The sequence below is a fragment of the Rutidosis leptorrhynchoides genome, chromosome 3, assembly GCF_046630445.1.
Source record: "Rutidosis leptorrhynchoides isolate AG116_Rl617_1_P2 chromosome 3, CSIRO_AGI_Rlap_v1, whole genome shotgun sequence".
Taxonomy (NCBI): domain Eukaryota; kingdom Viridiplantae; phylum Streptophyta; class Magnoliopsida; order Asterales; family Asteraceae; genus Rutidosis; species Rutidosis leptorrhynchoides.
Window position 1 is genome coordinate 175,454,870 of NC_092335.1, and position 16,805 is coordinate 175,471,674.

A 16,805-nucleotide genomic window follows, 5' to 3' on the forward strand; every position below is an offset into this window, starting at 1 on the left:
CCGTGGACAAATCACAAAGAATAAGTTTGCCTTCAAAGAATCCAAATGATTCTGTGCCTGCTGAAATCGTTAGTAAACATCTTATTTCTCATTCTAAACCTTCACAGACAAATCTTCTTCATCATCCATTGATATTAGAAATTCTAAGATATTCTCGTATGTTCTATTATAAATATCCTCCATATTTCTGGCGATATTTTCACAACTATTCTTATCTGAGATCATTTATCTCTCCGTAATATCTGCAACATAAAAGAAACTGTGTTAGTTTCTAAATTCTGAAACCTTCGAGTTTAAAATATGAATGTTTTGAAGTAGTGTTGGGAACTGAAGCATGGATTAGTATAATATAATGACACTTGATCAACGTCATTATATTACAGTAAGTCATGCTGAGTTTCTAATGAAGCATGATGATTCACAGTACCGTCATCATGTGCCATTTACACGACTCTTACATTCTATCTAATCTCTAAACATATCAAAAGAATATTTTTCTGGATGACTCGGTCTTCTTCAGGGTATTCTGGTAATTTAACAAATCAAAATCGTTCTATTACCATTTTCTTCTTAGAGCATTAGCTATGTTCATTCTGAATTTCATATCTACGAATTCCGGACCATTACTCGCTTGAATCGAAGTCGGGAAGAGAAAACGAAAGCATGAAGCTTCGAAAAATAATGAAGAATATAAACTTTGATAATAACCCCAAAATTACAAACCGTGTATATCGATGCAGATAGCAATATAGAGACACGGGAGAATTAGAAACACTATAAACACAAGAGTATAGTAGAAGTAAATAGATTCTTCTGGTGGTAGATGAAAAAGAAGAATGACAGATATAAAAGTTAGGAGTATATCAAGAATCAGGACTGGATGGAGCATATTGATGAATGCTTTAAAGTAAGAATCAAGGGAGAAAGAATAGAATGTGGGAGTCGTGGAAAATAAGGAAACGAAGGGGTAAATTTATAGTGAAATATCCGACAGAGCAATCGAAACAGATTATTGCATATAATCAAAGAAGATCCTGATTTCCTTAATCACCAAAGAACCAAATCTTATTACGTAAGATTCTCTTTAAATCCCTTAAATCCTGGAAATCAATCATAACTACGTCATCGGTTAAGACGAATATATTTTACTCATCTCACTCTTTTACGATAGTCTCATTTATATTTTTCGCATAATCGAATCGTTTTATCTACATTACTCAATGATGATAAAACTCCATTATCACCTTATATTTGTCATGAAAACCTTCTTATTGTTATCCATAACAACCTCTATCAAATTTCGGGGACGAAATTTCTTTAACGGGTAGGTACTGTAATGACCCGGAATTTTCCGACTAAATTATACTTATGAGATTAATATTTACATAAATTAAACCATACCAACATGATAAGCAATCCAAATTGTTGAGACTTGTGTTTTTGAAAAGAGTTTTATACAACGTTTGACCGTCCAATATGACCGATGATATCACGAACTATATAACATAAGATAATTATACGTTTGTGTATATATATGTATTTATATATATTTAACATGATCTAAGGATGGTTTAACATCTCATTATGTACTAATAACAATGAGTTATAAGTATATTTTGAAACTACTAACTTAAGTTTTCAAAACGATAACTATACGTAACATTCTTTGATATATATACTTATAATCTATAATGCTTATACATGTATCGTATATATAATGTATTTAATTAATTTTTAAGGACTTAAATACATAAAACAATATAAGTATATTCACAAAAGATAGCTATATTTGAATTCTCGTTCCGTTTCCTCAAGATTTCTATACGTATATCTAGGGTATATGTACCCGCATCATACCCAGCTTCTATACATATTTACTATTGGTATATACACATCAAATCAACATCCTAATCAACATTATTACTGCCCTAGATATAAGGTAACTAGGATTTGTCAAGTAGTATGAATTATTAGTAAGAAAACAAAATTAGGAATCCTTTTCTTTCTTTATAAACTAAAAACGTTTTTATAAATGAACACCATTTCTTCACTCCATTTTCTCATACCTACACCCTCATTTCTCTCTCAAAATACTCCTAACTTCATACTTGATCATCTCCAAGCATTTTTCCCATCATTTAGCTTCAATTACAAGCCTTAAACACCATAAGAAAACTCTTTCAAGAACATATCAAAATAACCACCCATTTGAAGAAGTTTACTTCCAACCTTTTGATCTAACTCCACCACTCTTTGATTCTAAGATTATTTCTTATATTTTGCAGTAACTTTGTCCAAGTAACTTGAGGTAGTAACCTTGTTCATAATCTTATTCAATTCATATTCATATAGCTATCTTATTTTGTGGTATAAAATTTTAACAACAAGAACATAGTTTGAATGATTTCAAACTTGTTTGCAAACTAAATAGATCCTTCTAACTTGACTTTTAAAACACTTCAAGACCTGTAATATATCATAATGATATGCTAACCTAACAAGATATAACTTGGTTTTACAAAGAACATCTTAAAAACTGAATCTACGTCGTCGGAGTGCAACCAGGGGCTGTTTTGGGTTGGATAATTAAAAACCATCTTGAACTTTGAATTGGAAGTTCGTGTTCTGGAAAAATGATATTTCTTATAAATATGTTAACACATAAAAATTTCATGGTTTAACTCAAAGTGTAAGTATTTTTAGAAAAATGATCATTAAATGTTGTTTTTGTGATGGAAAATGTTCACTTTCATAAGTTTCACCAAAGTTTGACCTATAACCTATGATTTCGAATACAAACTAAGGTATTTTCAGTTCATATTCTTAAAATTTAACTCGATCCAAGGAAGTGGCAAGTTGAACCAACAAAAACGGAGTTGTAATGAAGAAACTACGACTAAAACAAGATTGGGTATCCGAAGCTAGTTTAGCTACGAAAATATTTGGAGAAAAAGTAAATTAATCATATCTTTTCTAATTAATATTAATATGATATTTTATATATAATTACTTATGATTTGATTTTATATATTTCAGGACCACCCGTAAACAACACGAGAAGATTAATCATAAGACCTCATGATTGTACGCAACACGTCATTTGACAACACGGTACTTTATGTACGCAACACGTCATTTGACAACATGGTACCATGGGTCGAGATTAATTCTGATCAATATGAATACGATGGGGTCTTTATTTATTTTATTTAAGCAACTAATTGTAGACCACTAACATCGGACTGCTAACTACGGACTAAGAAAATATTAAAAGTATATATATATGTAACGATTACTTAAAAAGAAAATATGTTGATATATTATATATATGGTTAGGTTCGTGATATCTATCGGAGACCAAGTCGAATTAAATACCTTCAAGGCAAAAGTGAGTTTCATTTGCTCCCTTTTTAATTGCTTTGCAATTTATATTTTTGGGCTGAGAATACATGCGCTGTTTTTATAAATGCTTTACGAAATAGAGACAAGTAATTAAAAATGATATTCTGCGGATTGATGTGCTAGGTAATTTAGTTACATGTTATAAGAGCATGTAAGCGCGAATCCTAAAGATAGATCTATCGGGCTTAACACCCCCATCCTGTAGGCTGCACTAGACATAAGAACTAGTGGGCGGATGTTTAGTACTTCGAGGATTATTTATACACTTGCGAGTGTACATATCCATCTTTGCGAAGATGACTTATTATATTATTGTTAAGGTTGGTTACTGAGGCATCAACATAAGCAGAACGGTTTTATACACTTGCGAGTGTACATATATTTATAAATGGAAATCTTGTGGTCTATTAATATATTGAAATGATTGTTATGATAAACCTATGAACTCACCAATCTTTTGGTTGACACTTTAAAGCATGTTTATTCTCAGGTACGAATTAAGTCTTCCGCTGTGCATTTGCTCAATATAAGGACATTACTTGGAGCCGATCATCGCAATGGGACCAAATGTTGATGACTTCGTCCAGGTGGATTAGGACGGGTCCTTTCACAACCCACAAACCATACTATGTTTAACACCTAAGTGTCTAGACCTTTCGTTATACATTTGACTATATGCCTTAGCCAAAATAGAAGCACAATCACAATGAATACAGATAGGAGATACAGGCTTCAGCCACAAAGGAATTTCATAGATCAAATTCCTTAACCATTCAGCTTCATTACCAGCCATTGCCAAAGCTACAAACTCAGATTTCATGGTCGAATTCGTAATATACGTTTTTTTCTTCGATGACCAAGAAATCACACCTCCTCCAAGTAGGAATATACAAGCAGATGTATAAGAATGATCTTTGACATTAGTGATCCAACTTGCATATGAATATCCTTCTATAATAGAAGGAGAGCTTGCATACGTGATACCATAGTCTATGGTTTTCTTCAAATACTTTAATACTCTATTAACCGCATGCCAGAGATGAGTACCCGTGTTACTTGTAAATCTACGCACTAAGCAATATCCGGTCATAGCATACATCAAACAACCTATCGCTTAAGAGTATTCGAGTTGCGACACCGCTTTACCCGTATTAGGCAAAAGCTTCACACTTGGATCAATAGGAGTATTTACCGGCGAACAGTTCTCACGTTTGAATTTCTCAAAATTTTCTCGATATAGTGAGATTGTGTAATCGTGATACCATTGTCATCACGTTTAATCCTTTTACTAAGGATTACATCTGCCACCCCCATATCCTTCATCGAGAACCTTGATGATAAAAACTGGTTAGTTTTATCAACCTGATCTTGGTCGGTGCCAAAGATCAACATGTCATCAACATACAAGCAAATAATCACTCCTTTACCGGTTTGATTAAATTTGTTGTATACACATTTGTCCGATTGATTTAACATAAAGCCATGAGACAATACTACATCATCAAATTTTTAATGCTATTGTTTAGGTGCTTGTTTAAGTCCATAAAATGACTTAACCAACTTACACACCTTTGTCTCTTGCCCTGGCATTATAAATCCCTCAGGATGTTTCTTGTATACCTCTTCATCCAAATCACCATTAAGAAAGGCTGTTTTCACATACATTTGGTGAATCACTAGATTGTACATTGATGCAAGAGCAATCAACAATCTAATCTTGGTAATACGAGCAACTGTTGCATATGTATCGAAATAGTCTATGCCCTCCTTTTGTCTAAAGCAATGGATAACCAATCAAGCTTTAAACTTATCAATCGTACCATCAACCTTCATCTTCTTTTTGAAGATCCATTTATTGCCCAATGGCTTACACCCCGGTGGTGTGTCAGTCAATACCCAAGTGTTATTTTCCATGATAGAATACATCTCGTCTAGGACGGCTTCTTTCCAAAGAGCAACATCCCGAGATCGTATAGCTTCATCAAACTTCCTCTATATTATAACAATAATAGAAATGAGATTGTACACAATCTCTAGATTCTTTAGCTAGAAATAATTGAAAATCAGAACCAAATGAATTAGGAGTTCTTGTTCTACTCCCCCTATGAGGTTCAAGAATCTCATTAGTAATTTTTTCAATTAAGCTTCTTAGGAGGGTTCATTTAAAATAGGCACCACATCCTTTGGTCTAGGCATTGATGTAAACCGAGATTCATCAAAGATAGCATCTCTAGACTCTATCATGGTATTAACCGACACAAGTCATTAGGTTCAATAACATAGAACCTATAAGCCTTGGAATACATCATACCACCAATTTCTAAAGCATAAATGACATTCAATACCATACCGGTATTTGTAAGTAATTAAGCAACATGTGATCCTTAATTCCATATTATAGACATATTCGTTTCACTCATTTGTACCATCTTGATATACAATCAAGTAGTTTATGGGCATAACTTTCATGAAAACCATTGGGTAGGAACCCAACAATTTGGTTCAACACAACACCTACTTTACTACCATATATATGTATGGTATAGTATATATACATATATAATACAAGTCAACTATTGTGACTTTTCCAATAGTTATGATTTTAGCCTACCGACTATTGCTGATAAAATCATTGTGACTAACTAAAAGTCACAATTTCAAACCACATATAACTATCATATCATGTGATCATATAATTTATTAAAATTATATCATATGAACATTATACCCATAATCATAAAATTTGACTTTGTTAACAGGCATAATCAATATTTACCAATTGTAACATCCCGCCTTTTTCCGTCTACTTTTCGTTTTATTATTTTAAAGTCCGTTATATAATTATAACATCTTCCGTTAATACGCGTATTTAAAAATATTTCGTTTAGGTAATTCACGCACCCGCTTTTAAACTCGAGGGACTAAACTCGCCAAGGAACCAAACTAGTTGACTAGGTCAACTAGTCAAGCTCCATCTCCTCCATTCATTTCACCTCCTCACTTTAATACTTCCACCCTTTTTCTCTCAACACCCAATTCAAATAATCATCATCCATTTTCGATCTAGCAAGCCAACATCAAAACAAATTACATATTCGGAATCCTTGCATCTTCCTCTTCGAATCCATACCAACATCATCTCATTTGGGTAACTTTCTAAAAATACTAGATTTTATGTTCTTGATGTTTTTGACTTATAAAAGTGTTAGTTAGTGTCTATGGCTCGAGTCTAACATGAATATATGATTTGTATGCTCTATCTTGTTGTTTTAGTGTAACTAGCTTGAACTTGCAAAGTGTGTTTTTAATCTTGAATTTTGGATGATTAAATGTTGTTGTTATGATAAAGTTCATGCATTAAATGTGACGACCCGAAAATTTCTGACCAAATTTAAACTTAATATTTATATGTTTTCGACATGATAAGCAAAGTCTGTTATGTTAAGTCTCAAAAAGTTTGAATTATTGACATACATTCAATTAACCTGTGACCATTCCCGACGATTCACGAATCGATGTGTAAATAATTATGTAAATATATACATATATATATATACATAAGTGTATATATAATAATTTAAATTAATAAGTATACATTAATCAATTAGAATAAATAATGTAAGATAATAAACAACATAATTAAGTTACTGTTACAATAAACATATATAAATAGATATATAATATTATTATGAATCTATATTATATATATATATATATATATATATATATATATATATATATATATATATATATATATATATATATATATATAAATGTAAGAACATATATTAATTTGAAGTAATAAAATATAATTTAAACATTTGGAATTAAAGATGTAAGGTTAATATATTATATGAAAATACAAGTTAAAATGTAGTTATTATATTAACAATGTTATTATTAATTTCATTAAAATAAATATTAATATTAAACTCGGTATTATGAATACTATTATATATACATGTTAATACATGTAATTTAAGATATTAATGATTATTATTATAGTTATTATCATTATTATTGTTTTAATTGTAATTAAAAATTGTAATTAAAAAGTTATGATTAACGAAATAAAGATGAAAAAATATAAATATTATTATAAGAATAATTAAAACTATAATTTTAATTATTATTATGATTAATTATTATTATTATTATCATTATCTTTATCTTTATCAATATTAATATTATTAATATCATTAATATTATTATTGTTATAGTTAGGAAATAATACAATCTAATATTATTACCATAAATAATATTGATATATCTATTATTATTATTAGTATTTCTATATTCTGTATTATTAGTATAATTATTGATTAGTATTAATATTACTAATATATTTATTAAATAATATTAATTATTATATAAACTGTTGAATCAAGGAAAAACTTATGTACGAATCTGTTTAACATTGCTTTCATTCTGTAGTTCAATTTGATTTTTGTCTTCAAAATCTGTACTAGGACGATTTCCATATCAGTAACATCCAAAATCTGTTTGTAATCACCATCACTTTTTATTTTATTTTTATTTGATTCTGTACTGGGAGATTTAATCTTGTAGACTAATTGAGCATTAAAACAAACGAATTACACAACAATAATGAAAAACTCATTCAACCTTACACTCTTAATCTTCATCCCCTTGAACCACCATTAACCACGACTTCAACCACCTTGAAACACCAAGACATCATTGTGAGCTTTTATTTCATCTGCTTCTATTTCGTCTCTCTTGACCCACAATCAATCTACCACCTGGAAAACCATCAAACCCACACGCCACCACCTTGCTCCTTTCTTCTTTTTAAATCATTAAATCACCAAATCTATAAACAAACCTTTTGCTATACATTTCTATTTGTAAACTAAATTCACCATTGAAATAACCTCCAACCATGACCACCACAAATGATCAATAACTTGCTACTGCATAATTCGATGTTTTTCTGTTTCGGTTCACGAAAGTCATCACCATCATTCATCATGAGAACACCACTGTTACTTGTAAAACTGCCATGATCCACTATGGTGTTTCTATTAGCTGCTGCCCACGTAACCTTCTAGTTATTTTTCTTTTCTTGCTCGAACACATAATTGGTACCTATATTATCGCTGAAAAACAATCACCACTCCATCACATTGTTGCTACGTTTCCTTTTAATTTTGTTCCTATAAACCGAAAGCCACCACCTCAAAACCTCAAACCATTACCTGCATGTTAGCATGCTACTACCTCTTTAAGTCACACAACAAACCGCAGCCACACGCTCGATTGTATCTTCAACCATTGGGTGTTACTACTATTCTTTGCTGCTACTCGCTAATCCTTCTCTTTTCTTTGTGTTTTCAAACCATCATCACACAACTCATTAAACTACTTCTACTATAGCTCGTATACTTCTATTTCAAACCAAGAAAACACCACAACCATATATATTCGAGTCACAGCTGTAAATAATAATACAAATTGATTTTTACGTATACTTTTTTCAATCATGGCCGACAACCAATAAAGAATAGAACCCCACAACCAAACCTCCACTCGTTTATATATTTAAAGATAATTATGCATGATATAAAAGGGACGTTTGTAATAATTGTTTAGTAAATCATAATGGAGTATGCACAGGCCATGAAGACCCCACCTTATTTCCTACATAATTCGATGCATTCTGCTAATAATCGATTTGGATTCTTCTTTCTGTTTTGGATTGCTAGTCGAAACCCCCAACCACTTGCAAATAATTAAATCTTGCTTGATATTCTTTTTTGGTCGAAAGTTTTAATCGAACCCCACTTCAATCATTTAGTGCATTAGTGCTTTCCTTTTGTTCATATGTGTGTCGACTTTTACCATAATAAACAACCCCACTAGCAATTTATTTAAAAATAAAACGCGTATTGTGGTTCTAGGATTCCTAGTTGGGCCGTAAATCTTTTTCTCTGCCAATTCTCGTTGAGCCATGTATGGCTTGTGTTATTGAGCCGAAATCATCACAAGCACTTGTTACGAAAATATAGATGATGATGAGGTCGATGAATATAGATGTTGATGAAGAGTTGTTTCTGTTTACAATCAATTAAACTGCAAGAACAAAATAAATTCAAGTTTGTTTGTTGGGCCACAATAGTCTGTTTCTTATTGGGCCGTACATATAAGTTCTGTTGGGCCGAGAGGGTTAACAAGAACTAAGGATTATTGAGCTTGGTGGACTTAATAGACTGGGCTCCAAGTATCCACATGATAAAACAATTTAACATGGGCTTTAATTCAGAAAGTAACATGGTAGTTCAATGGTTAGTGTGTGTTGGTTTAACCGAGAGGTCGTGGGTTCGAGTCCTAGCAGGGACAAATTTGTATTTTTTGGGAGATTATACCCTTAAGGTAGTTTCTATTATTATTGTTATTATTATTATCATTATTATTATTATTATTATTATTATTATTATTATTATTATTATTATTATTATTATTATTATTATTATTATTATCCTTATTACTAAAAGTAAATTTTAGTATTTATCATTTTTATTAGTATTATTATTGAAAATAACATTTTATTTAAACTATCATTTTTATTATTAATAGCATCACATTTATTAATATTAGAATTATCATATTTTTTATCAAAATTAGTATTATTTTTATCATTATTTTTATTAGTATTATTATCAATATATCAAATAAAGATTTTCTATATAAAAATATATTATGACATAAAACCTAACCATATTAATACTTTAGTAATAAATGATAATTATCTATATAAAAATAAATGTATCTAATTAAGTTATTAATAAAACACATGATATAAAATAATAATTAAAATCACTAATAATATATATATTTGTTCGATTACCATTATATGTGTTAATATATATATAAATGATATAGGTTCGTGAATCCAAGGTCAACCCTACACTTGTTCAATGTCATCATATGTATTTTTACTACAAAATAAAGTAGGGTGAGTTCATTTGATTCCCTTTTACTCTTTACATTTTTGGGACTGAGAATACATGCGCTGTTTTTATAACCGTTTCCTAAATGCTTTTGAGATATATTTTTGAACTGAGAATACATGAACTGCTTTTATAAATGATTGACAAAATAGACACAAATATTCAAAACTACATTCTATGATAGAATTATTTGGATTCAGAGGTTCGATTTCTATAAAGATTGTATTATCGACCATCGGTGAGATGATTTCGTCATTACACTACGTGTTAGCTACCGATATGGTTCGATTTAGTAGTTAGTAACGGTGAGATGATTTCGTCATTGCACTACGCGTTAGCTACCGTTTTAACTACCATCGGTGAGATGATTTCGTCATTGCACTACGAGTTAGCTACCGATGTATTGTATTGTATTATATTATAGTCGACTTTGTAGTTGGTAACGGAGGGATGATTTTGCATTGCGTACACATTAGCCCCCATTTCAGCTACCCTCGGCGGGATGATTTTGCATTGCGTACGCATTAGCCCCCGTTGTAAGAATTATATTGTATAAACTACCACAGTGAGATGATTTTGTCATTGCACTACGCATTAGCTACTGTTGGTGACTTGTTTGAAAGGTTCCGGTGTTCTTTATATGAATGATTTTACAGCAGGAATAGACATTCACAGATTGTTTTCTAATTATGAGTATCTTGTGGTCTATAAAAATGATGAATTTTATTGTTTTATGATAAACCTATGAACTCACCAACCTTTTGGTTGACACTTTTAAGCATGTTTATTCTCAGGTATGAAAGAAATCTTCCGCTGTGCATTTGCTCATTTAGAGATATTACTTGGAGTCATTCATGACATATTTCAAAAGACGTTGCATTCGAGTCGTTGAGTTCATCAAGATTATTACTAGGTCAATTATAGTTGGATATACTATGAAATGGTATGCATGCCGTAAACTTTCGATGTAATGAAAGTTTGTCTTTTTAAAAACAAATGCAATGTTTGTAAAATTTATCATATAGAGGTAAAGTACCTTGCGATGTAACCAAATGTAATGTATTCGCCCATATGGATTAGGATGGGTCATGCATTAAATGTGTTACTAGCATCACTAGCTTCATTTTGATGTGTAGGTTATTTAAGAAAACTTCATTAACATGATTATTGAATTTATGATTTTGGGTTAGGGTTTGATAGACTTAAATATGAACTTTCGATGCATTGAATGCTATGAAATGTTATTGGTAAGTGTTTAGTTGTATTGTATGCATAATTACCTACGAAACGGCGTATTATATGTGTGCATTTAATTCCCGAATCATCAATGTGCATTTATGATCTTGAATGCAATAAATGATGAACATTTAATGCGATTTTGGTTGTTGTAAATGTTGGATTGATTGATGAAATGTGCTTTGTTGCATTCCTTGTTAAAATACCTTTCCAACAATGTATGGTATGCATTTTGAATGTTTTCGGATCATAAAATGTGTTTGATTAAAGTTTGGTTCGTGCACTTATGAAAATTCAGCAACTACAACTGATCAGGTGTTTGGACGCCGTCCCAATCTTTGGACGCCATCCAGGCCTTCTTTGCTGGACGCCGTCCAGCCATTTTCGACGCCGTCCAAATGAACTGCCAGGGACTGTCCAACTTGGTCATTTTTCGTTTGATTCCAATTGTGCTACGCACCTTCGATTAACATGTAACTTGTTCTAACATTCTCATATATGATTATAAAACTCAGAAAAATTGTTCGAGACCCGACCCGAACGTGTTGACTTTTTTGTTGACTTTGACTTGACCAAAGTTGACTTTTATTCAAACTTAACCGAATACTTATGAAATCGTTCTAACATGCTTTTATACTTGTACCTTGCATGAAACTTGACAACGTGATTCACATGCTATATATAATCGAGTCGTAACGAGCCATAGGACTAATTGAACAACTTTGACCGACTTCATGTTTACCAATATTGATACAACCTATTGTTTAGGTCGAGACTAGCATTCTTTCTTGCACACGTTTACTTGTGAAGTACATTTACATTCGTGCACTCAAGGTGAGATCATAGTCCCACTTTTACTCTTTTAAACTTACATTTGGGATGAGAAAACATAAACGTTTCGTTTTAAAAAGTGAACACAAGTACGTAAACAAACATTCTACGTACGAGTTAGAACAAAAATCCTCAATTCAATTATCATTAGTTACACTTACCGGGTGTAAGCGAGAACTTATGTTGTATGGCCATATGGGTTTGACAAACCCTCATTCGGACGGTTCGCTACCGTTATACGGATAAAATATATTTTCGAGAATAAGTGTATGTTCTAACACTATGTGATGGGGTAACGTTAGTTAACCCTTGATAATTGGGTGCTCGTGATAACCATTTTTTAGAATGGTCACACTATTACTCCAACATTTTAAATCTTGTGGTTCAACTTACTTACTTACGTACTCACTTACTAAACCTATGATTTCACCAACGTTTTTCATTGACAGTTTTCTATATGTTTTCTCAGGTCCTTGAACGCTAAGTGATACATGCTTCCGCACTCTATTTTTTAGATACTTGCTTGGATGTCGAGTATACATGCATATTTGGAGTGTCTTTTGACTTACTTTTAAATTGTGTCGCATAGGTTTCATTTGTACATTAAACGTTGTAATGTAACTAGTCGTTGAACTACTTTTGTAAACCTTGAAACATCCTTACATTTGAAATGAATGCGACATATTTTGGTCAAGCGTTGTTTTAAAGACTTATGACCACGTAACGGGACCTAAGTAGACGGCGCCGTCAATGTCGATTTTTTCGGGTCCCTACAGATGGTATCAGAGTGTTGGTTGTAGGAATTTAGAGTTCATTGGTGTCAACCCTGAGTCATAGGGTACATTGGTGAGTCTAGACTACAACTGGCATATAGACTTGAAGTAAGACTTGCTTGACTACTTGTGCATTTATACTTAAACTATTCTATTCGTATCTAACTCTTATTTCATCTTAATCTCATGTTGTTTAATTTGATTGAAACGCCATCTTGACTTTATGAGATAATGTCGAATGCACATATGAATTAGGGTAATATAATTGTCGGGATTATATTACGGTGACTCATATGAACGTTCCGACATTATAACATAAAGAATTTAGGGCGAGTCAAGGAAAATTTTCCCTCTATCTTTATTCCATATCACGATTAGTATTATTGAGAATACCAATCAACGATATTCTTGTGTCTTGAAGGAACAATGCCTTCTCGCCGAGTCCCACGCAATGAAACTCCTGAACAAACTCTTCAATGAATGATAGCCACCGCCATAGATGCGGCCATGGCCTGTCACTCATCCAACAATAACAACAATAACAACAACCACAACAACAACAATAATGGAACCGGTAACTCAAACGAGGGATGCTCCTACAAAGCTTTCATAAGGTGCAAACCTCATACTTTCGATGGGACCGGAGGACCGGTTGCTCTCACTCGATGGTTTGAGCAAACGGAAGCTATTTTTAGCATAAGCGATTTCCGAAACCAAACCTTTTTGCAACAAATGCCACAAGCATCACTTTGGTGAATGTGGCAAGCTAATTTGCCACCGGTGCCAAGGAAGTGATCATATGGCCAACGATTGTAGAAGTGCCTCCCCCATCGCTCGAAAGGGGCCCGATGCACCAAAGACGGTCACTTGTTACGGATGTGGCCAACAAGGTCATTTTAGAAATGCATGCCCAAAGAAGAAAGATAACCCCAATACGCGCGACCGAGCTTTCAGCATTAACACCGAGGAAGCCCGAGATGACAATGAACTAGTCACGGGTACGTTTCTTCTCAACAATTCTTATGTCTCTTTCTTATTCAATTCGGGTGCCGATAAGAGTTTTGTATCCAAGACTTTGAATCATTCTTTTAGCACTCCACCACTCTCACTAGATACTACTTATACCATTAAAGTGGCCAATGGGAAACTATTGAGTGCCGACAAATTTTATCGGGGGTGTACGTTAAACTTAACGGGTAAAGAGTTTGAAATTGATATGGATTGGTATGGATTGGTTAGTCAAAACGAAATCTCACATCCTTTGTGATCTTAAAGTGATTCAAATTCCTATCGAGAATGGTGAACCCTTGATTGTTTATGGCGATAAGAGTTGCACCGGACTCAACCTCGTCTCGTGCCTTAAAGTTGAAAAATATATTCGTAAAGGTTGTTTCGCGATTCTAGCCCACGTTAAGAAAGTCGAGACCGATGAGAAGCATATCAATGATGTGCCAATTGTTAATGACTTTTCCGATGTTTTTCCCGACGAATTGTCGGGTCTTCCACCTCATCGACCGGTAGAATTCCAAATCGATCTTATTCCGGGAGCTGCACCCGTAGCACGTGGACCGTATAGACTCGCTCCATCTGAAATGCAAGAATTGCAAAGTCAAATTCAAGAACTACTTGACCATGGTTTTATCCAACCTAGCCATTCACCATGGGGCACTCCGATTTTATTCGTTAAGAAGAAAGATGGATCCCTAAGAATGTGCATCGACTATCGTGAACTAAACAAATTGACGGTTAAGAACCGATATCCTCTTCTACGCATCAATGACCACTTTGATCAACTATAAGGATCTTATGTATATTCAAAAATCGATCTCCGCTCTGGTTATCATCAACTAAGGGTTAAGGGGGAAGATGTCTCCAAAACCGCTTTTCGGACTCGGTATGGTAGTTACGAATTCCTTGTCATGCCATTTGGTCTAACTAATGCACCAGCGATGTTCATGGATTTTATGAACCGCGTGTGCAAACTGTATCTCGACAAGTTCATTATTGTATTCATCGATGACATCTTGGTCTATTCTAAAAGCGAAGAAGAGCACGAACAACACCTTCGACTCGTGCTCGAACTCTTGAGACAAGAACGACTCTATGTCAAGTTCTCCAAGTGTGAATTTTGGTTGAAGGAAGTTCAATTTCTTGGTCATGTTGTAAGCGATCAAGGTATTAAGGTCGATCCCGCAAAAATCGAAGCCATTAGCAAATGGGAAACCCCTACTACTCCTACTCACATTCGACAATTCTTAGGCCTCGCCGGGTATTATCGTAGGTTCATCGAGAATTCCTCTTTGGTTGCACGTCCTCTAACCGCATTAACTCACAAGGGAAGGAAGTTCGTTTGGGCAACCGAGCAAGAATCCGCGTTTCAAATCTTGAAGGAAAAGTTAACCACCACTCCTATCTTATCGCTTCCCGAAGGCAATGATGATTTTGTTGTATATTGCGATGCCTCGAAACATGGTTTTGGTTGCATATTGATGCAACGAAAGAAGGTTATTGCTTATGCCTCCCGACAATTGAAAATCTACGAACGGAACTACACGACACATGATCTCGGACTCGGAGCCGTTGTCTTTGCACTTAAAATGTGGAGACACTATCTTTATAGAACCAAAAGTACTATCTTCACCGATCACAAAAGCCTCCAACACATCTTCGATCAAAAGCAACTAAACATGAGACAACGACGATGGATTGAAAATTTGGATGATTACGATTGTGAGCTTCGTTATCACCCCGGAAAGGCAAATGTAGTAGCCGATGCCTTAAGTCGAAAGGAAAGAATGGTGCCTCTTCGTGTCAGAGCTTTAAACATCACCATCCACACTAATCTTAATAACCAAATTCGTGTAGCCCAAGATGAAGCTCTCAAGGATGAAAACATCTCTCTCGAATGCTTGAACGTCCTCACCTCTCGATTCGAAGTTAAGGAGACCGGACTCCGATATTTCGCCGGAAGAATTTAGGTACCTAGTTATGGGGGCTTACGAAGCCTTATTTTAGACGAAGCCCATAAGTTAAGATATTCGATTTAACCCGGTACGAATAAGATGTACCACAACCTCAAAGAACGATATTGGTGGCCGAACATTAAAAGAAACGTCGCTACTTATGTTGGAAAGTGCCTAACTTGCTCCAAAGTCAAAGCAGAACATCAAAGACCGTCCGGATTGCTTCAACAACCCGAAATCCCGCTTTGGAAGTGGGAAAGAATAACGATGGATTTTATCACCAAACTACCAAGAATGGCTGGCGGTTATGATACTATTTGGGTTATTGTTGACCATCTCACCAAATCCGCCCACTTCCTAGCCATGAAGGAAACCGAAAAAATGGAGAAACTTGCACAACTTTACATTAAAGAGATCATAGCCCGTCACGGTGTACCCTTATCGAATATTTCTGACCGAGATGGTCGTTTTGTTTCTAGATTTTGACGTACCTTACAAGAAGCGTTGGGAACGCGTTTAGACATGAGCAACTCTTATCATCCATAAACCGATGGACAAAGCGAACGTACAATTCAAACTTTGGAAGACATGCTACGAGCTTGCGTTATCGACTTTGGAAAAGCTTGGGA